This window comes from Dama dama, chromosome 17, assembly GCF_033118175.1.
Source record: "Dama dama isolate Ldn47 chromosome 17, ASM3311817v1, whole genome shotgun sequence".
NCBI classification, from domain to species: domain Eukaryota; kingdom Metazoa; phylum Chordata; class Mammalia; order Artiodactyla; family Cervidae; genus Dama; species Dama dama.
The window spans coordinates 60440303-60462979 of NC_083697.1; positions in this window are offsets into that span (position 1 = coordinate 60440303).

Genomic DNA, 22677 nt, shown 5'->3' on the forward strand with positions numbered 1-22677 from the left:
AAGGACAAAGATAAAGATAAAGGGCTCAATAAAGGACAAAAATGGTATGAACCTAATAGATAAAAAGCCTTCCTCAGTGATCAGTGCAAAGAAATACAGAAAAACAATAGAATGGGAATGACTAGAGATCTCTTCAAGAAAATTAGATATACCAAAGGAATATTTAATGCAAAGATGGGCTCAATAAAGGACAGAAATGGTATGAACCTAACAGAAGCAGAAGATATTAAGAAGAGGTGGCACAAATAAACAGAAGAACTGTACAAAAAAGATCTTCATGACCCGGATAATCACAATGGTGTGATCACTCACCTAGAGCCAGACATCCTGGAATGTGAAGTCAACTTGGCCTTAGGAAGCATCACTACAAACAAAGCTAGTAGAGGTGATGGAATTCCAGTTGAGCTATTTCAAATCCTAAAAGATGATGCTGTGAATGTGCTGCACTCAATATACCAGCAAATTTGGAAAACTCAGCAGTGCCCATGGGACTGGAAAAGGTCAGTTTTCATTCCAATCCCAAAGAAAGCAACGCCAAAGAGTGCTCAAACTACCTCACAATTGCACTCACCTCACACGCTAGTAAAGTAATGCTCAAAATTCTCCAAGCCAGGCGTCAGCAATACATGAACCGTGTACTTCCAGATGTTCAAGCTGGTTTTAGAAAAGGCAGAGGAACCAGAGATCAAATTACCAACATTCTCTGGATCATTGAAAAAACAAGACAGTTCCAGAAAAACATCTATTTCTGCTTTATTGACTATGCCAAAACCTTTGACTGTGTGGATCACAATAAACTTTGGAAAATTCTGAAAGAGATGGGAATACCAGACCACCTGACCTTCCTCTTGAGAAATCTGCATGCAGGTCAGGAAGCAACAGTTAGAATTAGACATGGAACAACAGACTGGTTCAAATAGGAAAAGGAGTACGTCAAGGCTGCATATTGTCACCCTGCTTATTTAACTTATATGCAGAGTACATCATGAGAAACGCTGTGCTGGATGAAGCACAAGCTGGAATCAAGATTGCCAGGAGAAATACCAGTAACCTCAGATATGCAGATGACTCCACCCTTATGGCAGAAAGTGAAGAGGAACTAAACAGCCTCTTGATGAAAGTGAAAGAGAAGACTGAAAAAGTTTGCTTAAAGCTCAACATTCAGAAAACTAAGATCATGGCATCCGGTCCTATCACTTCATGGCAAATAGATGGGAAAAAGTGGAAACAGTGGCTGACTTTATTTTTGGGGCTCTAAAATCATGCAGATGGTGACTGCAACCATAAAATTAAAAGTTGCTTACTCCTTGGGAGGAAAGTTATGACCAACCTAGACAGCATATTAAGAAGGAGAGACATTATTTTGCCAACAAAGCTCCGTTTAGTCAAGGCTATGATTTTTCCAGTAGTCACATATGGATATTTGAGGTGGAGTTAAAGAAAGCTGAGTGCCGAAGAACTGATGCTTTTGAACTGTGGTGTTGGAGAAGATTCTTGAGAGTCCCTTAGACTGCAAGGAGATCCAATCAGTCCATCCTAAATGAGCTCAGTCCTGAGTGTTCTTTGGAAGTACTGATGGTGAAGCTCAAACTCTAATACATTGGCCATCTGATGTTAAGAGCTGACTCATTTGCAAAGACCCTAATGCTGGGAAAGATTGAAGGAGGGAGGAGAAGTGAACGACAGAGGAAGAGATGGTTGGATGGCATCACCGACTCAATGAACATGAGTTTGGGTAAACTCCAGGAGTTGGTGATGGACAGGGAGGCCTGGCATGCTGTCGTCCATGGGGTCGTGAAGAGTCGGACACGACTGAGTAACTGAACTGAACTGAACTGAATGCTTATATATGGAATTTAGAAAGACAGTAATGACAATCCTATATGCAAGGCAGCAAAAGAAAACAGATTTAAAGAACAGATTTTTGGATTCTGTGGGAGAAGGCAAGGGTGGGATGATTTGAGAGATTAGCATTGAAACATGTATATTACCATATGTAAAACAGATGACCAGTGCAAGTTCAGTGTATGAAGCAGGGTACTTAAAGCCGGTGCTCTGGGGCAACACAGAAGGATGGGGTCGGGCGGAGGCGAGAGGCGGTGTTCACGATTGTGGGATACATGCCCTCATGGCTGATTCATGTCAATGTATGGCAGAAACCTCACAATGTGTAACGGAATTATCTTCCAATTAAAGTAAATTAGTTAATTTTTTAAAAGGTCTCTCTGGGGACTTTTTTTTTTATCTGAGCACTAGTCACTTAGCAAAAACCTTGCTTCCTAATACTATCACCTTTGTGGTTAGGATTTCAACATAAGAATTTGTGGGGAGGAGGGGAGTCATAAACATTCAGTCCATTGTACTCGTTTGTTTGTTCATTTATTTATAATTTATTTACAATACGCTGGACTCCCCATGTGGCTTTAGTGGTAAAGAACTCACCTACCAATACAGGAGACATAAGAGATGTGGGCTTGCTCTCTGGGCCAGGAAGTTCCCCTGGAGGAGGGCATGGCAACCCACTCCACTATTCTTGCCTGGAGAATCCCATGGACAGAGTAACCTGGCAGGCTAGAGTCCACAGGGTCACAAAGAGTTAGGCATGACTGAAGTGATTTAGCACACATGCATACAATGTGCTACCGTCAATTTTTATTAAATATTAGAAAAATCTGAATTTCCTTCTTATCTTTATATATAGAAAGTTTAAGTAATCTCATCCCGATCATGCCAATGGATCATCTCTCACTGTACTTCAGAGACAACCGGACTACAGAACTATAAAGTGTAAGTTAATGTTGGCTCATTACAGTTTCTAACCTGGCTCTATGGAAATCGTCTGATGGTATTCCTTTTCTTTTCTGATTTCTGTATCTACTGATGGTTCGCGCTTACTGCTCTGTACCAAAGCTGAGGTTTTTAGCTGCTAGTTTGCCCATCTTTGCACTAATCCCTGACACATAACCTATGCCATAACCAAACATTTTCCTGTGCCAAACAGCCCACCTTACCTACATATCTAAATCCTACTAAGCCTTCTTCATCCATCCGTGGGCTGACTTCCTTGACTCCCCACCTCCTTTCTATAGGAACTCTGGTCATGGTGTTTATTAAGCCGTGACTCTGATTCATATTACCTTGGGTTGACTTCATTTTTTTGTAGTACTTGAAGTCACTGTGTGTGCATTGTTTGGAAGCTCCTTTAAGAAGTATTACTTCAGTGGAGCTCCTCCTGCATACAGGCCACACCGTTTTGCTTAGCACTGACCTAATGGTACATAGAGATTAGGTGGGCACCCCTTAAAACTTTCTTGAAAGAATGAATGAAGCTTAAATTATATGTTTTAGGGAATATTTTAAAAATATGAATGGGTGAATTTCTTAAATGAATTTTCAGATTTACTACAACATGTGTTTTAGCTTTGGAGCTTCTTTAAGCTGTAGGTAAGAATAACAGGAAAATTAGCAATGTGTCTGGCTCCCAAGCAAGCACACTCCAAAAAACTGAAATCTTGGGTTTAGCTCAGATGAACTGATTATTTAAAACTTCCCAAACCCTGATTTCCTGAATCCAGCAGGATCTTTTCAGACTACAGATGACTTCTAGCTATTCCAGGACCCTCTGGGACCTCTCTGGTGACATGTATGATGTATGTGTCCGTGCCCAAGACTGTGCCAAAGTTAAAGCTATATGAACAAAGTATGTTTTCTGATGTAGAGTTTCAGAATAGTCATTCCTACAAGAAATATAGCAAGAAAAGAGCAATTTTCTCAATGCTCAGTGCCAAGACTGACATGTGAGTTTTTTTCAGTGTGGATGGAGTAAATAAACAGCTGTGAATTCAACTGTCCCTGAGAAAAGTGAATGAAACTAAAAGACAACTATGTAGACTGCTAAGACCAAATCTTCAAGTAAATTTCAGGAGAAGAACCAGGGATGAGTTTATATATTTTTAATGGATTAAAATATAGGTTTTGGAATATTTGTGAGTTTTATCCTCTTTAATCAGTTTCTTTGGTTTTAGTTAGTACTTTCTTGAACATATTGCAAATGCATTTAAAGAAACTTTTCTGTGTGTGACCTTTTATTACTAAACATTTATCAAAAAGAAGCATTCTTCTGAATAAACTGATTGTGATTATATGTACAGTGGGCCCTCTACAGCCTCAGATGAAGAATCCATGGATGCAGATGACTGGCTGTAATGTACTTGAGTATATTCACAGGGGTCCTGGAACCAATCCCTCCACCTTGGATACCAAGGGGAAAATGTAATCTTATGAGAAAGGAGAAAAATGTGTCATCTTGACAAATGTCACTAAATGAGTTTTCCCAATTACATTTAACACAATTTTACTCTTGTTCATCACTATTGCAGATAATGAATAAAAATATACATTTTATATGTTTTTCTTTCCACCATTTATTTATTTGCTTTGCCACCATTTAGTTAGTACTTTCACATAGCTAATCTAATTCCTGTTTACCCCCTGAAGTAACTGAGAATTGGAGTCTTCAGGCAGGGGAAGGTGGTGGTGAGGTGAAAGACACATGATGCAGGTGGACTGCCCTAGGAGATGATGCTCTGACCCTAACTTGGAGAGTGAAGGGTGGAAAACTAGGAGCCAAGCAATGTGACGATAAAGCTAAGAACCTTGTCACACAGCACTGCCTTTCTGTATTTCATCTTCCTCAATCCCTTTATCTAGCTATTTATTTCACACAGAAATCACTAGAAAGTCAAACCCCAAACTTTCATATCACAGTTCTGTGCCTACTGCTTCAGAAAATTCATCCCCTCACATTGGGCAGGATTACTGTATTTAATAGCCATGTTTACACTGGAATCTATCTCACCCCCTACTGTCTCAAGTAGGCTGTGGTGACATATAAGAATAGTAAGTGAGTAAACATGTCATTTTCTCAATCAGCCTTCGCCTGAGGGAATTCGGAGTTTGGCAACACACAGGGTATTTACCAGATCTATGGGCTTTTGCCTATACTTCATCAGGATAAGAGGTACTTTTTCTTTTTGCACTTTGTACTTTGCCCAACAGAAACCAGGCATGAATCCATATGCTCAAGAAATTCTGAAAATTACTGTCTGAAATATAACTGTATAAATGCAGAATGTCCTTATATGTGTGTGGTCAGTTTTAACACTATAGTTAGGATACTTTTGATTCTATTGTTTATACTTTTATATCTCTAGGCTTGAATTCTTATAAGAGCACCAAAAAAGAATAGGATCTCAGACTCCTGTAGAGTATGCTGTCATATTACAGACATGTATGAAAGAGTTTTATTACACCAAACTTGGCTTCAGTCAATTCAGTCACTCAGTCGTGTCCAACTCTTTGCAACCCTGTGGACTGCAGCATGCCAGGCTTCCTTGTGCATCACCAACTCCCAGAGTTTACTCAAATTCATGTCCATTGAGTCGGTGATGCCATCTAATCATCTCATGCTCTGTAGTCCCCTTCTCCTCCTGCCCTCAATCTTTCCCAGCATCAGGGTCTTTTCAAATGAGTCAGTTCTTCACATCAGGTGGCCAAAGTATTGGAGTTTCAGCTTCAACATCAGTCCTTCCAATCAATACCCAGGACTGATCTCCTTTAGGATGGACTGGTTGGATCTGCTTGCAGTCCAAGAACTTTCAACAGTCTTCTCCAACACCACAGTTCAAAAGCATCAGTTCTTTGGCACTCAACTTTCTTTATAGTCCAACTCTCACATCCACACATGACTACTGGAAAAACCATAGCTTTGACTAGATGGATCTTTGCTGGCAAAGTATTGTCTCTGCTTTCTAATATGCTGTCTATAAGTTGACTAGTAATGATTTAAATATTTTACATGATAGAGCTTCCTGCCAGCCCTGGTCCCTAGGGCTTCTCTTGGGAGAGAATTTTTAAGGGTGGGCATTTTTTGAGATGATAGACATCTTGAAGAAGGGAAGCAGGACATACTGGCATTTTCCACATCTGCTGTGTTTGCCTAACATCAACCCATCAGAATATTCTATCCTGCTGTCCATACTAAATAGTTCATGGATAAATAACTGAATTAAAACAAGCAAAGAAGACACATTCACAATCTGGCACTTTTGCCAGACCTATGGGAAACAGACTCTCCCCTTTAAGATATAGGCCAAGAGGTACTGGTGGTCCACTCATCACTACCCGAGGGAGAATCTAGCCTAGAAGAAAGGGCATAGGAAAGAAAATCAGAGACAAAATTAAAAGGGGACATATTTCTGACATCATTTGATTATCTGGAAGAGCCATGTCAGAAGTAAAATAGACAATAGGTGTTTTCATTTACATTATATAATAAAATCCCCTTTCACTAAAGCAATATTGATGTAAGCATCCATCACCTGCAACCAAGACCTGATACACACATCACCTACTATCTCCAGAGATCAAAGGGGGCCACTCAAAGACTCCTGCCTGCCAGGGAGCCTGGAGTTTGGTCATAACTGAAGATCATCCTCAGTGAGCTTTCCCAGGAATAGCCTCCTTCTATCCCACCCTATCAAAGTTCCTCCTGTCGGGGGCGGGGGTGGCATGGAAGAAACGGGAAAAGATCCATAAATGATCACATGTCAGGTATCAGTGGAATATTTGAGACTCTCCTAAATCATCATACACAGAAAAGGTAGAAGAATAAAAGAATATGTATATTAATAGTGAAAAAAATAACCTGAAACTCAATTCCAAATGAATCAACTTCCTACCAGGTGGTCTGAGAAGATACAAATGCTTTCTTACTTATAGTGATAACTAACACTTACTGAGAGCTTATCATGTGGCAGACATTATTCAAATTCATTTAATCCTCGTATAAATCCTTAGAGGTAGGTGTGATTATTATCCTCAACTTGTAGATGAACAAATTAGGGGCATAAGTAACTTGCTTAATGTTATGCAAGTAGTAAGCCATGAGTTGAATCCAGTATAGCACCTGAGTATAAATATGTTCTATGCTGCTATACTAAAATTAATTATTGAAAACATAAGAGAGATCCAAGCCTTCAATTGTCAATTGAAGAAAAGGAATGAGTCTCAAAAAAAGAAATACTTAAAATACACACAAAAGAAATACTTAAATTATTATAACAAATCTATGTCAATGAACAATACAAGCAGAAAAAAGATCTATTGAATGATAATATTTTGAATTGTAATAGAATCTTCCCCTTTTCAAAAAGATTCAATTGGAAGCCCCTCTAAGAAAGATATTTTCAAATTCACTCACTTTTATAAGTCTAATTTAGATATAGCAATTGGCTTTAGCCTTATAAAGGGGAAACCTTATATAAATGACATTATAACTCTACTTGGTGAGGTATTACATTTTGACCACTGGACTGAGGCTCCTAATAGAAAATAAAAATCAAACCATATGCAGTTAAAACCGTGAAAGGGAAGGTACAGCTCAAATTTTACATGTGTGTTTTTATCCTTTATTTGTAGAAATTAATTCTACCCACTATCATACAATATTTTTGAACTGCTAGTAGCACAAGCAAATTTTTCCTTTCTCATTTCTCTTCTCCTTTCTTCTCAGTTGCATTCAGTTTTTCTACAGACTTCTCCCTTAAAATTTGCTTCCTTGCTGAAAATGACCTAATAGTGGGTCCCTAGAAAGAAGGGATCTGGTCCTTATTGTTTATTATGGGCTAAGAATTTTCTTTATGCTTCTTACATGAAGCATCATGCAGTCCTTGCATTGACCCTACCAAGGGATGGTTCTCATTTTTTAGATGAAGAAACTGTAGTTCATGGAAGCAAAGTAGTATGTTGAAGTGACCCAGCATTGATGCTCCAAACTATATGTAAGATTAAATGGGGAAGATCCATGTAATACTATTAGCATAAGGCACAGCACATCGTCTGTCCCCAGTTACTCAGTCATGTCTGACTCTTTGCGACCCTATGGACTCTAGCCCACCAGGCTCTTCTGTCCGTGGGACTTCCCAGACAAGAATACTGTAGTGGGTTGCCATGCCTTCCTCCAGGGGAATCTTCCTTACTCAGGGATCAAACGTGCATCTCTTGTGTCTCCTGCATTGGCAGGGGGATTGTTGGCACAGCACATAGTAATTCTTTAATGACAGCATCCACGTAGACATTCTGCCTTCAGCAGTCTTCAGTTTCAGGATTGTCATCCTGACATAGGCATAGTCCCATAGGCCAAGGTTATAACTTGTCAAGCCTCTGCTCAAAACCCTGTAATGTCTTTCTGTTTCTACTCAGACTAAAATCGAGTGTCTTCATCATGGCCTACAAGACTTTTCAAAATATAACCCTAACCAACTCGAAGCTTCTTTCCTAGCACTATTCCCCCGCGTCTCTCTAAACACATCAAGTTTCTTTGCTTCTCTTCCTTAATGTGTCAAAGTCACCCCATTTCAACTCCTCAGCACTCAAGGTTTCTCCATTGGTCTGGCATCCACCTTAACTCCTTATCTCAACCTACTCAGGACTCTCATCAAATGTCACCTCATCACATAGGTCTTTTTTGGCCATCTTACCTAATGTTATTATTCTCTGCTCCTTTACCTTATGTCACGTTTCTCTATGTCATTTATAATACTCAACATAGTAGATGAACTTATTTGCTTTTATGTGTATCTTGGCCTCCCCCACCAGAATGTAAATATCATGAGAGACAAGACTTTGTTTTGTTTACTGCTGTATCTCCAACATCTAGTACATGGTCTGGCACAAAATACTGCTCAATGCAACTATGTTGAATCAAGAAAGGCATGCGGCACATGGCTTCCCATCTATTAATATATACACCCTATATATAGTTAGAAGCAGGTGACCAAGTTCTACCCAAAATATGTAAATGGAATGATCTGCAAGCATCCATGTCTCTCCACTGCTTCTTTCATTCCACAGGCTGGAAATTGGAAATCATGTATAAGCCATCTCTGATTGCACAGACTGTGAAAATGCATAATAGAGAAAGAGTCAAGTCCATGAATGGTCTCAAAAAGCAGGGTCACTTACCCACCTTGGACCATCAGGCTTCCTTGCATTTGGGAATGTCATTTTACCAAGGCTTATCTAGTATCCTACCTAACATGGAGACTAAACTAAGGCAACTTCATTTAGCATGGAGAAGAAAAGAATAATTTTAGACTTTTGAGAAAATCAAAATAATAAGACTGGGTGACTGATGTGTTCTGTCAGGATAGGAAGCTGAGAGAATGGAAAATGACCCTGAGGTTTTCAGCTTTGGGAGTGGGGATGAGGGTAACGTCATTAATCAAGTAAGAGATGTTGATGAGTGAGGAGGGTGAGGTGACGACTCATGTTATGAATATGTTAAAATGAAGCTGCTTCTGTGACATCAGGGTGAAGATTTCCAATAAATTTTCCATTCCCTGCTTCAACAAGAACAGCTACAAGTGGATCTGTGATTTATACATTGGCCTTCAATGAAAGATTTCATGGTTCTGTGCCTAAAAATAACTGCATAGCTCACAGGAAAGGTGAAAAGCTCTCTCATGCAGACAAAATGCATATCTTATATTTTTTAGAGCAGACATTCCTCATTAGTTTACCACATAACTTGAATAAAGGTGCACATTTTAGGAGCTGCAAGCATTCTGAACTATTATTTATTGTCTGTCACTCTCATTACAAGAAGTACACATTTTCCCCAGGAAGCTTTTTAAAAATTAGCATCTCCTCTTTTTAAGCTTTTACTAGAAAAATATCTCAACATATTTTTTAATGTTAAACTATGTCTAAATAAATTTTCTTAAAATAACAGCTTTTCCTTAAGATAATCTCTCCTAATACAAAGATAGGGAGATATTTCATGCTACACAATTTTTACCCATAAATTTTTGCAGTTGCATGCAGATGCAAATGCATATACATGCATGCACACACACAGAGAGACACACAACACACACACACATATCTCATAATATCCCTTGAAGTGAGGTCAGTAGTATCAGGGACTTCAGCCTGAATGCAAAACCTTCAAAAGTATCATTAATGGAAGAATAAAGACCTTTGGGGGAAAAGTGCTTTTACAGCTCTCGAAAATGATACAATTTGGCATAAAGCAGCCAAGTTAATTATGACCCACCAGGCAAGGAACTTAATTAGTCAGACATGTGGGTTAATGATCAAGTCTTTTGTCTGCTATCACTCTCCAGTAAAGGGCAAAAGGAATGAGATGATGAGAGGAGAGAAGAAAGCAACATGAAGAAGGCAGTCGTCCCAAAGCAGATGTCCTTGGGTCACCAAATAATCACAGCTGGAAAAGAGAATATCTATATGACATCTGGGAAACAGGTCATTTACAGCTAAGTCACAGTGCATTCTCTGTGAAGAAGGAATAGCTTCTCACTCCAAAAACTGAACACAGGAATGTCTTAAAGCTCTTTAGGGATGATTTAGAATCCACTTTCAGTGTTGCAAAGGAAGGGGCAGTTGTGAAAGACAATATAGCATGCTTCTTTTATTATTGCACATGTTATATCTTCCAGTAAAAATGAAATTGGGTAAAGGGTAAAGAAGGTGATTTGCCAAAGAAATTCAAGAGAATGCCACCCCAACATGGTTCATTATTCTCAAGACCTAAAGCCTGTTTTTTTGAAAATGTTACCATAAAGCACAAATGAATTCGGTCATGCCTGACATATCATAAGTAATGCCCAGAGGAAAAATTTCTTCTATATCATTTTGTTCCATCAGTAAATTGTTTCATTTACTCCTTCAAATGTAGAAATCTTTGCATCCATCATTTCTATGGCATATCCTATTTGACCTCCTATCCTATATTATACTCTCCTGGAAAACTAGCTTATTAAGAAATGCTAGGTTTGAGATTTGAAATTTTAAAAATTCAATTTAACAAGGCAAGTAGTTTCTTCTTTAAAGTATAATTATGAAGTGTTTAAACGTATTTGGAATTAGGAACATACAAAGAGTTTTTTTCTATGACTGTTTCATTATTATATGAGAATAGATATATAATTTTATATACATCCTTCATGTTGTAGGAAATACAATGACTAAAGTTGCAGAAAAATCTTCACTTTAAAATAAAATACATAAGAATAATGGCAATTAAAGATTTTTTAATGCACTGGCAGGCTTATTTCAAACTTTACCATCAATCAGTCAGTACTTATTAGTTGAGGGTTTCACAACCAATGTATAGACAAATGTGAGTGGTAAATTCAGTGGCAAACATAGACTCCAGCTGGATAAATGTATCAAGGCTTAGTTACTTAAGTATTATGGTAGAAGTCAGCATAATCATGATACATGGTAGTTATTTTCCATTGTCAAACTGAGTATAAGAATTCAGGCACTCCCAAAAAGGCCACATACCAGTGGACAAGCATATGTGTGAGTTAAAGGTATCTCAGAACTGCTGGTTTCTCAGTGGTTCTTCTGTGTATCTATCTACATATATAAGGTGGCAGTATTTATGTATACAAGTTAATCTGAATATGTTGATGACCAGTTCTCTTGGATGAGTTCTCCTTATCTATCTTTGGGATTACACAACATACAACATGACTACAGAGCAGGGGGGCTCCCCAGGTGAGTCAGTGGTAAAGAATTCACCTACAATGAAGGAAATGCAGGTTTGGTCCCTAAGTTGGGAAGAGCCCCAGGAGAAGGAAACGGCAACCCACTCCAGTATTCTTGCCTGGAAAACCCCACGGACAGAGGAGACTTGGGGGCTACAGTCCAGGGGGTCGACAAAGAGTCAGACACAAGTTAGGGACTAAACAACAAAGGAGCAGAGTACATACATTTTAATATGAACAGATTCTCATTTTCAAGGGAACATTTTATGCAAAGATGGGCACAATAAAGAACACAAATAGTATGGACATAACAGAAGCAGAAGATATTAAGAAGAGGCGACAAGAATACACAGAAAAACTATACAAAAAGTGTCTTAATAACCTGGATAAACATGATGGTGTGATCACTCACCTAGAGCCAGACATCCTGGAGTGTGAAGTCAAGTGGGCCTTAGGAAGCATTACTATGAACAAAGCTAGTGGAGGTAACAGAATTCCAGATGAGCTATTTCAAGTCCTAAAAGATGATGCTGTTAAAGTGCTACACTCAATATGCCAGCAAATTAGTAAAACTCAGCAGTGACCACAGGACAGGAAAAAGTCATCCCAATCCCAAAGAAGAACAATGCCAAAAAATGTTCAAACTACTGCACAATTGCACTCACTTCACATGTTAGCAAGGTAATGTTCAGAATCCTTCAAGCTAGTCTTTAACAGTATGTGAACTGAGAACTTCCAGATGTTCAAGATGGATTTAGAAAAGGCAAAGAAACCAGAGGTCAAATTGCCAACATCCACTGAATCATAGATAAACAAGGGATTTCCAGAAAACATCTACTTCTGCTTCATTGACTATGCTAAAGCCTTTGACTCTGCGGATCACGAGAAACTGTGGAAAATTCTTCACAAGATGGAAATACCAGACCACCTGATCTGCCTCCTGAGAAACCTGTAGTAGGTTAAGATGCAACAACTAGAACCGGACATGGAACAATATACTGGTTCAAAATTGGGAAAGTGAAAGTCGCTCAGTCACGTCTGACTCTTTGCGACCCCATGGACTATACACTCCATGGAATTCTCCAGGCTGTAATACTGGAGTGGGTAGCTGCTCCCTTCTCCAGGGAATCTTCCCAACCCAGGGATTGAACCCAAGTCTCCCACATTGCAGGCAGATTTTTTTACCAGCTAAGCCACCAGGGTAGACCAAAATTGGGAAATAAGTATGTTAAGACTGTATACTGTCACCCTGCTTATTTAAAGCAGGGTGTCACCCTTATTATTTAAATTATTCAGAATACATCATATGAAATGCCAGGCTGGATGAATCTCTAGCTGGAATCAAGACTACCAGGAGAAATATCAGTAACCTCAGATATGCAGATGACACCACCCAAATGGAAGAAAGCAAAGAGGAACTAAAGAGCCTGGGGATGAAGGTGAAAGAGGAACATGAGAAGGCTGGCTTAAAACTCAACATTCAAAAAAGTAAGATCATGACATTCGGTCCCATAAATGCATGGCAAATAGATGGGGAAAGAGTGGAAACAGTGAAGACTTTATTTTCTTGTGCTCCAAAATCACTGTGGACATTGACTGCAGCCATGAAATTAAAAGACATTTGCTTCTTGAAAGAAAAGCTATGACAAATATAGACAGCATATTAAAAACCAGAGACATCACTTTGCCAACAAAGGTCAGTCGAGTAAAAGCTATAGTTTTTCCAGTAGTCATGTACAGATGTGAAAGTTGGACTATAAGGAAAGGTGAGCACCAAAGAACTAATGCTTTCAAAATGTGGTGTTGGAGAAGACTCTTGAGCGTCCCTTGGACAAGGAGATCAAACTAGTCAATCTTAAAGGAAATCAGTCCTGAATATTCATTGGGAGGACTGATGCTGAAGCTGAAGCCAATACTTTGGCCACCTGATACAAAGAGCCAACTCATTGGAAAAGACCCTGATGCTGGGAAAGATTGAAGGCGGGAGAAGAAGGGGACAACAGAGGATGAGATGGTATCACTGTTTCAATGGACATGAGTTTGAGCAAACTCTGGAAGATTGTGAAAGACAGGGAAGCCTGGTGTGCTGCAGTCCATGGGGTTGCAAAGAGTCGGACAGGACTGAGCGACTGAAGAACACTTCTCATTTATCACCTGCAGCTTCCTCAGGCTAACAAAGCCCCTCCTACAAGGACTTACCTGAGCTAAAAGTTGCAGCATTATAACATAGATGAGGTAGGAGATGTTCTGAAAATTGTGATAGTGGAGCTCTTTGATTAGCCTGAAAAATAATCTTGTAAGAATTCAGCATGTATAAGCTACTACATGGACAGTTTTGTATGATGGAACAATATGAATTTAGGAACCAGGTCCAAATCTTGGGTCCCCCACTTGCACAGCTCTATGACTTAGGGAAACTTTCTTAAGTTTCTGAGGCTCATTTTTATCATACAGTGTGGGTTATAATAGTAATTTCCACTCAGTGTTGTTGTGGGTTGAAATTATTTAAAATAGTTAGAAAGCCTAGTGAAAGATAAAATATACCAAAAATGTGTTCTTTTTCTTTCCATTTCCTTACTTACATTAAGGCGAAAATATTACCTTTGTTCTAAAACTATTTAGTATCTGACTGTGGAGGAAAGATTTTTTAAAAATGATATTAACTTCAATTGACATCTTTCTTTAGGAGGCTGCTATATGCCAAGCACTAACCTGAATAGTAACCTAAACATGAAATCTCTCATTTAACCTTCACAAAACTTAAGAGGTAGGTACTTTTGTTGTCCTGACATTTACAAATAAAATTTGAATTGGTTAGCTTTGCTGTAGTAACAACCCAATGCATTTTTGTTGTTGTTTACAACTGCTGTTGAAGCTCCTCTCCATGTGTTTCCTCCTTCTAACAAAAGGCTGACACTGAGAGAGAGAAAAAAAGAGAAAAAGGAACCTGAACCTCTTGAAGCTTCTGCTTGAACTCTCATGCTTATGAACTCGCATGGCAAAGCAAATTTTATGGTCTATTTTGACAATAAGGCAGAGAAACTTACATTTCAGATAAAACTGGAGTGAGAAAAACTAGGGCTTTCAAAACATAGAAACACACCTCCAACCTTAATCTTAATATTGTAGAGGCTATAATTACCTACCTATTTTGCTTCCCCTCAGGAAATAATTTTTTATTAGGTCTTTATTCACTTTGATTCAGGAACTATTTGAGGCTAAAATTCAAACTGTCTTGTTTTCACAGAATCATGCACTATTTAGCTGCAGTTATCTCTGATACTTGCTGTTGTTGTTTAGTCGCTAAGTTGTGTCTGACTCTTTGTGACCCCGTGGACTGTAGCCCAGCAGGCTCCTCTGTCCATGGAAATCTCTAGGCAAGATCACTGGAGTGGGTTGCCATTTCCTTCTCCAGGGGATCTTCCCAACCCAGGGATTGAACCCACATCTCCTGCATGCACCATTGCCCTAATAAATACACTGACAATTCCAAACTGCAACTGGTAGTCATACACCATGATTTGGATAAAGGTTGCACTATGGCTCTGTATTCCACACAAATCCTGTATTCACTACCTTACAACAAGTTGGAGAAGTCAGACTACCATAGAGAGGGCTTGAGATTTGTGGTTCCAGAATGAGGCTAATTTGCATTTGAACACAACCCTGTCATTTAATGGCTTAGCAGGAATCTAAGTCCCAGTGTCTCATTTGTATAATTGTGTAGAATTTTGCAGCTTTAAATAAAATAATGTATTTTGCTATGGCAATAATTTCTAATAAGAACCTTTAAACCACATATTTTAAAATAACCACATATATTTTTCCTACTTAGTAAACTTAGAATTTGGGTTCTTTTCTTAACGATAAAGACAGTAGATGTAAACCATTTTTCCCTTTCACTCAAAAACCATGGACTGAGCACAAATGTGCCTGAGACAGCTGCTGGGGAGAAAGGGCTAGGCAAACTAGCTCCTGGCCCTTGTGGCTCTTTCAGTCCAGATGTGGAACTTACAGGCAGAACTATTTCCCAGTATAATGGAAGATGCAACTGTGAGGCATAACTAAGTTTCTTTAATTTCTTACCTTAAGTATATTCATTTTCCTGAGGGAGTCTAAACTTCACAGCTCAGATCTGAACTATAAACTTTCATACTAACTCCCAAAGTCTTCATGAGCTTTCCTATTTTTTGAAGTCTTCACTTGACATCAAACAGTGCCCAATCAATTAATAGATACTCAGAAAACTCCAATAGTTATCTATGTTCATATAATCCAGAGAGTCTAGCCACATTGCTTTTGCCATAAGCATTTTTGGTCACTATTCTAAGGTTTTGTCTCCTCAAAGCCTGAAACAGACAACATTCAATCCTTTATATCCATTCATTCATTTATTAATTTTATCATTTATGTATTAAACAAATAGTTGAGTGTATCTTGTATGTCAGGGACTGTGCCAGACACTGGACATAAAATAATTTACAATACACAGAGGTTCCCTGACCTTGAGGAACTTATATTCCACTGAGAAAAACATTCTTTAAAAAAAAATGACAGATTATTCTATGGGCTTGGGAGAAAAAAATCCAGACTTGTGTGATAGAAAATAAATCATGGCAGGATCATGGTAATAATTACATAGGATATGCAAAGGAAAGCCTTTCTGGGGAGAAGGCATTTTTCAGTTGAGACCCAAAGATGAGAAGGAACCGTTCATGTGAAGAATCTTCCACATGGGTAAACTGACAGATACAGAGACTTCAAGATGAGAAATAGCTTGGCTTTTCTGGCAACTTGCAGATGACCAGAGCTACTGGTTAGAAAAAGCTAAGGAAGAGAAGCATGAGATGAGTTGAGAAGTAGCAAGGGATGGTGATATAAGACCACACGGGCCATGGAGAGGAGTTTGGGTGGTATATATACTGAGATGTGCTAAGTCTTGAAGACATACAATTACTTATATGATCATGTAGACGATAACTAACATTTATATGCACTAACCAAGTACTAAGATTTGTTCTAAACCCTTTTACTTATGTTATTAACTCATTTAATCCTCTTAACAGCCCTTTGAAGTAGGTATTTTTATCATTCCATTTTGAAGAGGAGAAAACTGAATTATTGTGAGATTAAGAATCTTGCCCAAGATTCCAAGCTAATAAACAGCAGAACTGAGATTCAAACTCTGGTACCCTAGCTCCAAAATCTGAGTTCTATATCTTACTGTGCTGTATAAATTGTATTTTTTTCCCCAAACTCAAAATCAGGAATGTTGAGCAAACATATTCTACCTTGGCTCAGTGGGAACAGCATTATAGCTCTTTTTTAGTATAGCTACTAAAGTAACAGAACTTTACCAAGTAAGGAGACACCAAAAATTTTTGTGGTGTTCATAAACAGACTCTAAGATAACAGCTCATCTATAACTGCACCACTATTACACAGCCATTGTAAAAAACTAGTGGGAATTTGGTGGGACAAGCATAAATAAATGAAACAATGAATATCAGTACATATTTTACCATTCTAATGAAAATCAATTTGGTGCTATATAAAATACATAGCAGTTTATTGACTTTCATAAGAAAATTGAAATATATACTGGTATTCATCATAATCACATGAGATCTTTTTAATAAGAGATTACTTATTTGAACTAGGGAAAACAGTCAGATTTCCCTTGAATACTGTGGTGTATAAGTTTGCATTTTCAGATCCTAAAATGATGATGAAAATCCTGAAACTGGTTAGATATATTAAACAAATGTTAGGGAAAATGGAAGCAAAAAAATTTTTTACCTAATTTTCTCCTAAGATCTACATAATCATAATAAGGAAAATGGTTGCTGCAGAAACAAAAGGTACTGTGATGTCTGAGACAACAGGTTTAATAAAGTTAACTGTCAGGATATTGTGACAGATTTCAGAACATATAAGACAACTTCCAATCCTAAAAATACAACAATAGATGAAACACTGCCTAGACAGATCTTGTGCATTTATTGAATCACAAACATTAACTGAACACTTTACTCTAAACCAGGTGGCTTTGCAAAATGCATAAGTTTCTGTCCTTACAGAGCATATATTCTAGCCAGAAGGGCCAGCCAAACATAAATCAAATAACAAAATGCCAAAAGATAACCAAGATAAATAAAAGTTGTTAGTTCATAAATACAAAAGTCAACACAAACTTGGCTAGTAAAGAAATCAAATCCACCTACTTAGGCACTTTAGGAATAAAAAACTTCTTGGGTCCTAATTTGGTAGCAGCTTAAATATGGAGTCAATGTAAACAATTTGTCTGCAACTCAATTCAAGAAGCAGATGGTACATGAAAGATGCACTCATCTGTCACAATTCAAACCCTACCTTCATTATCATTCAGTGTCTACGGGCACCTCTTTCAACAGGGGGACAGACTGGGTATCTGTCAGACTGAACTAATACTTTCCCCGTCCTCAAGAGACTTACATAAATGACGCGAAAAACAGAAAAAATTAACAGCTGTGTAAAAACACATAACTGAAAAGTGACCAAGGAGAAAAAAAAGATGAACGTATTTGACACAAGCACTTTCAAAATAGGCTAAGGAAAGTGGGAATACTTCGGAAGGGAGTCTGGAGGAATTTGGAGTTCCTATTCTTGGTGGTTTGCTTCCAGATCCATTTTACTTGCTTTTGCTCTGCTCTGCATCACAGCTCAATTGATCTCTGTAGGGTGTATCTTCCCTAATTTTTTATTAGATGGCTTGATCAGTATTGCACAATGGGAGGAAACAGCAGAAGATCACAGAGTTAGCAGGAGGAAAGGAGAAGCCAAAGTATGTCTCTCTTTGCTTATAGAGGTATTTCTCAGCTGCTGGATGCTCCCCTGACTTTACCTCCTCCTAGACAGCTCCATCATAATTCCAGCTTTCACCAGGTGACCCCAGCCCCTGGAATTTAGTTAAACACTGCCTCTTTGCTTATATTTCTGTTCTAGAAATGGTAAGATTTTCCTGACTTGTGTCTGTGTTGCCTCAATGCCTTGCTTGGCTCTCCAGCTTTATCATGACCTGTATCCAATGCTCTATATTAAATTTCATCTATTTTAAAGATGTATAGGTTTGTTTTTTTCCTAACTTGGATTGAAGCAAAAAAATTAAGAATAATGTAGAAGAAATCACACATTTTTCAAGTACTTAGTTTAAATGCCAGTATGTCATTTGGGCTGTCTAAACTTGGGAAAGAGATGAGAACATTATATGCCTCAGGTTCTCATTAATTCTTCCCTTCCCTTCATTTAAAAATCTACAAAATGAAAATAATAATACTTACATTCTAGTATTATGGTGGGGATAATATGAAGTCATGCACAGGAAGTTCTTAGCATTGTGTCTGATAGTAGCTTCTTAGTAAATGATACTTCATTTCCCTCCATGACTTCCTTTTTCCTGAAGCCAACAACACCACATTTATACTTCTTATACAGTGAGTCTTATTATGTATAGGGTTCTTAGCTAAGACCTTTGAGTATGTATGTTTTAGTTTTTTAGCCACTAAGTCATGTCTGACTCTTTGCAACCCCATGTACTGCAACATAGCAGACTCCTCTGTCCTCCACTATCTCCTGGAGTTTGCTCAAATTCATGTCCATTGAGTCAGTGATGCTATCTAACCATCTCATCCTTTGCCTCCCCCTTCTCCTTTTGCCTTCCATCTTTCCCAAAACATCAGGGTCTTTTCCAATGAGCAGGCTCTTCACATGAAGTGGCCAAAGTATTGGAGCTTCAGCTTCAGAATCAGTTCTTCCAATGAATATTCAAGATTTATTTCTTTTAGGATTGACTGGGTTAATCTCCTTGCAGTTCAAGGGACACTCAAGAGTCTTTTGCAGCACCATAATTTGAAAGCATCAATTCTTCAGTGCTCATCCTTCTTTACAGTTATGGGGTATGTGTTAAATTAAATTAAATATTTTTATTTAATCATTACAATAAATCTTAGTTTCCATTATTAGCTTCTTTTTTTTTTTAGGTAAGAAAAATAAGGCTTGAAATTTTCATGCAAATATCTGAAGTTATATAGTTAGCATTAGCAAGTGGTAGAGTCAGAGTTTAAATTTATATCTGCATGACTCTAGTCTGTGGGTTTTACTCTGCTATATGACTTCCCATCACTGCAAAGATAAATCGTATTTGGTCCTCAGACACTCTGAATCCTGGGAAAACACATGACCCCCACCTCTCGTACTCCCAATTGTCCTCCCTTTTTGGATCTAAGCTATTGTGTAGGGTAACCTATGAAATTTGAAACTATGCTTTAAGCAAAACTAAATAATTTTAGAGTAGAAGATACTGTATTCTATGAAGTTGGAATGGTAATGTTTTAAACCAATCAGAACATCATGAAGAGTCTATGGTATACAATACTTAAAAATAAAATATATAGTGAGTAAGCATAAAGCATTTAAGAATGAAGGTGTATGAAGTATATAGTACTAATATACAAAAAATGTAGCATAAAGGTAGGCACAAACTTTAAGACAGGCAGGCAAATAGTGCATTTATTTTTGAGATTTTAAGATTATAGACATCCTTTTAAATATAACACAAGTAAGACCTAATGTGTCTGAATTATATATATAATTATTACACATATGTAAATTATATATATGTATATATAAAATAATTAAAGAAAAGATCATATAACAGGTTACTAATGCTAGTTATGAAACTGAATTCATGAAGATTCTACTTTAAGAAAGTGTTCAATGTATACATTGATGAGATTTATCATGTTTTCTTTCTGTATAAGAAAACAAATAGAAACTTTAGAATGAAAAAGATATCCCAAAAGTATGCCATCTAAAGAAATGACATTGACTTAAAAACATATCTGCCTCAGTTTTTAGATAAAAAGCTTTAAATAACCAACATAACAAAAATTCACCATGGAAAAATTAGCTTCTTAATCACCATTTTTAGTATTTTTTTTCTATAACTGGCACCAAAATAATAAGCAGGGTGACTGCTTCCTTATTTGATGTATTAAAGACAAGTATTTCCAAACAGGGGCTGTGTGACAACCTAGAGGGGTGGGATGGGGTGGGAGGTAGGAGGAAGGATCAAGAGGGAGAGACACATATATACCTATGATGTTGATGTACGGCAGAAACCAATACAATATTGTAAAGTAATTATCCTTCACTTAAAAACAGATAAATTTTAATAAACAAGTATTTCCTTATGACAACAAATTACTGCAAGAAAAATCTCTTTAAGAATTTGTTCATGAAAGACTTGAATCAGCAGTATTAATCAGAAGGCACATCTATTATGTCGCAAGAGCAAGAAACACCAGTAAAATGAAGCTGAAACCGAATGTATGGATCACTGAACTAAGAAGACCTGTGAAGAAACAGATAAAACAAGAAGGGGAAAGTTGCAAACACCTTCAACCACAGAAAGGAGAGAATCAAGAATGTAGTGGGTCTTCAGCCTCTGCTTAGGATGTAGATAGACAGTGTGAAAGAATATTACTCCAAACTTAGTCCAGGAAAATTTGGATCCACCTAACAACTCACAACTTTCACGGAACCCAGAAAAGTGCTGAGGTTGCACAACTATCAACTAAATGAAAATCTAAGAAGAGACAGATGCTTTCAGACAGAGAGGGATATGATTACTTGCTTACTTGGTACAGACACTGGGTGATACACGAGCAGGTAATAAAAATTAGGTTCAATTTTTAAAAATTAATTTCTACATGTCAAGCAATGGCTGATGTGAGATTGTAGAACCACCACAGATAAAGAAATTAGCAACTTCTAGGAGCTTCTACAAGGACTTCACTGAATGCTCACCAGAAAGATTTGAGTAGGGTAAGAGATCTGAGACAACCTCCTCCTGGGGCATTCTGGGGAGGCTGGCAACAGCTGTTGTGAAGAAGGATTCTTCTTCCCTCTCCTCCTTTAAGCCTCTGGGGAAAGAACAGCACACTGCTGCCCTCAGGGCATGGGTGGAGAGCTGATAGAGCTGGGGGAAAAGAGGAGACTATAACCATCCAGGAGTAGAAAAATGCACTGGATCTAGACCATCAGATCCCCTACTCCACAAGGAGGCAGAGAATCAAATAATTAAGTAGGCTGAGACCTTAGTGCCTGTCAAGACTGAAGATCCAAGACAAGAGATAGGGCTCCCCCTCCCGCCACCCTCACCAGATGTCTACTGCTGGGGAAGGGAAAGAATGTTGGAAAGAAAGGGGAAGTTGTTATTAATACATAACACAGGGAGTCCAGCCTGGTGTTCTGTGATGACCTAGAGGGGTGAGATGAGGGGAAGGGAGGGAGGTTCGAGGGAAGGGACATATATATAATTATGACTGATTCACATTGTTGTACTGCAGAAACCAACACAAAATTGTAAAAAAATTTCCCAACAATTAAAAAATAAACAATTTAAAAAAAAGAAAGCTTCAAAGCTCAGGTTCACTGTGACTTTTTCTGAGCCTTTCCTTGTTTTTGTTCTTGCTTTGAACCCACATTAGATATACTAAAATAATGCCTATGGCCTTTTCCATAGTAATAAATACTTTTCCATAATAAATAAATATTTTATTTATTAAAAGTCATATTTGTTCATTGTTTGAATTGAATGTGAACCTCAGCGAGATTCTAGTCTAACTTTTACCCAGCTAAATCCTCATAAAAAAATTCACAGGGCAATGTTTCCAACTTGGATTTTGGTTTATTTCATGTTGAGTCCAGTTCCAATCCTGAACCTGAGCTGGGGAGGTCATTTGACTGTCTCTTAGCTCCGGGGCCCACTCTTCCATACTCTTTCTGCACCACTGGAGAGGGAGTCTGCAAACTATATTCCCTGAGATCTGCCATTAGCTGATTTCCTATTAGAGCTATGCTCTGCCATTAGGAACACTTGTGAGAGATGAAAGGATTGAAAGTAAGGATTTCTGCTCCGGTTCCAATAGTATGGCACTTGATGGCAGTTGATGGGAACTGTGAGGTCTGCAGCAAAGATAAGAGGATTTTAGATTTAACAACCTAGACAGAAACAGCACCTTTTCAGAAATTCAAGCCCTGGTAGAAGCAACATCTGCTC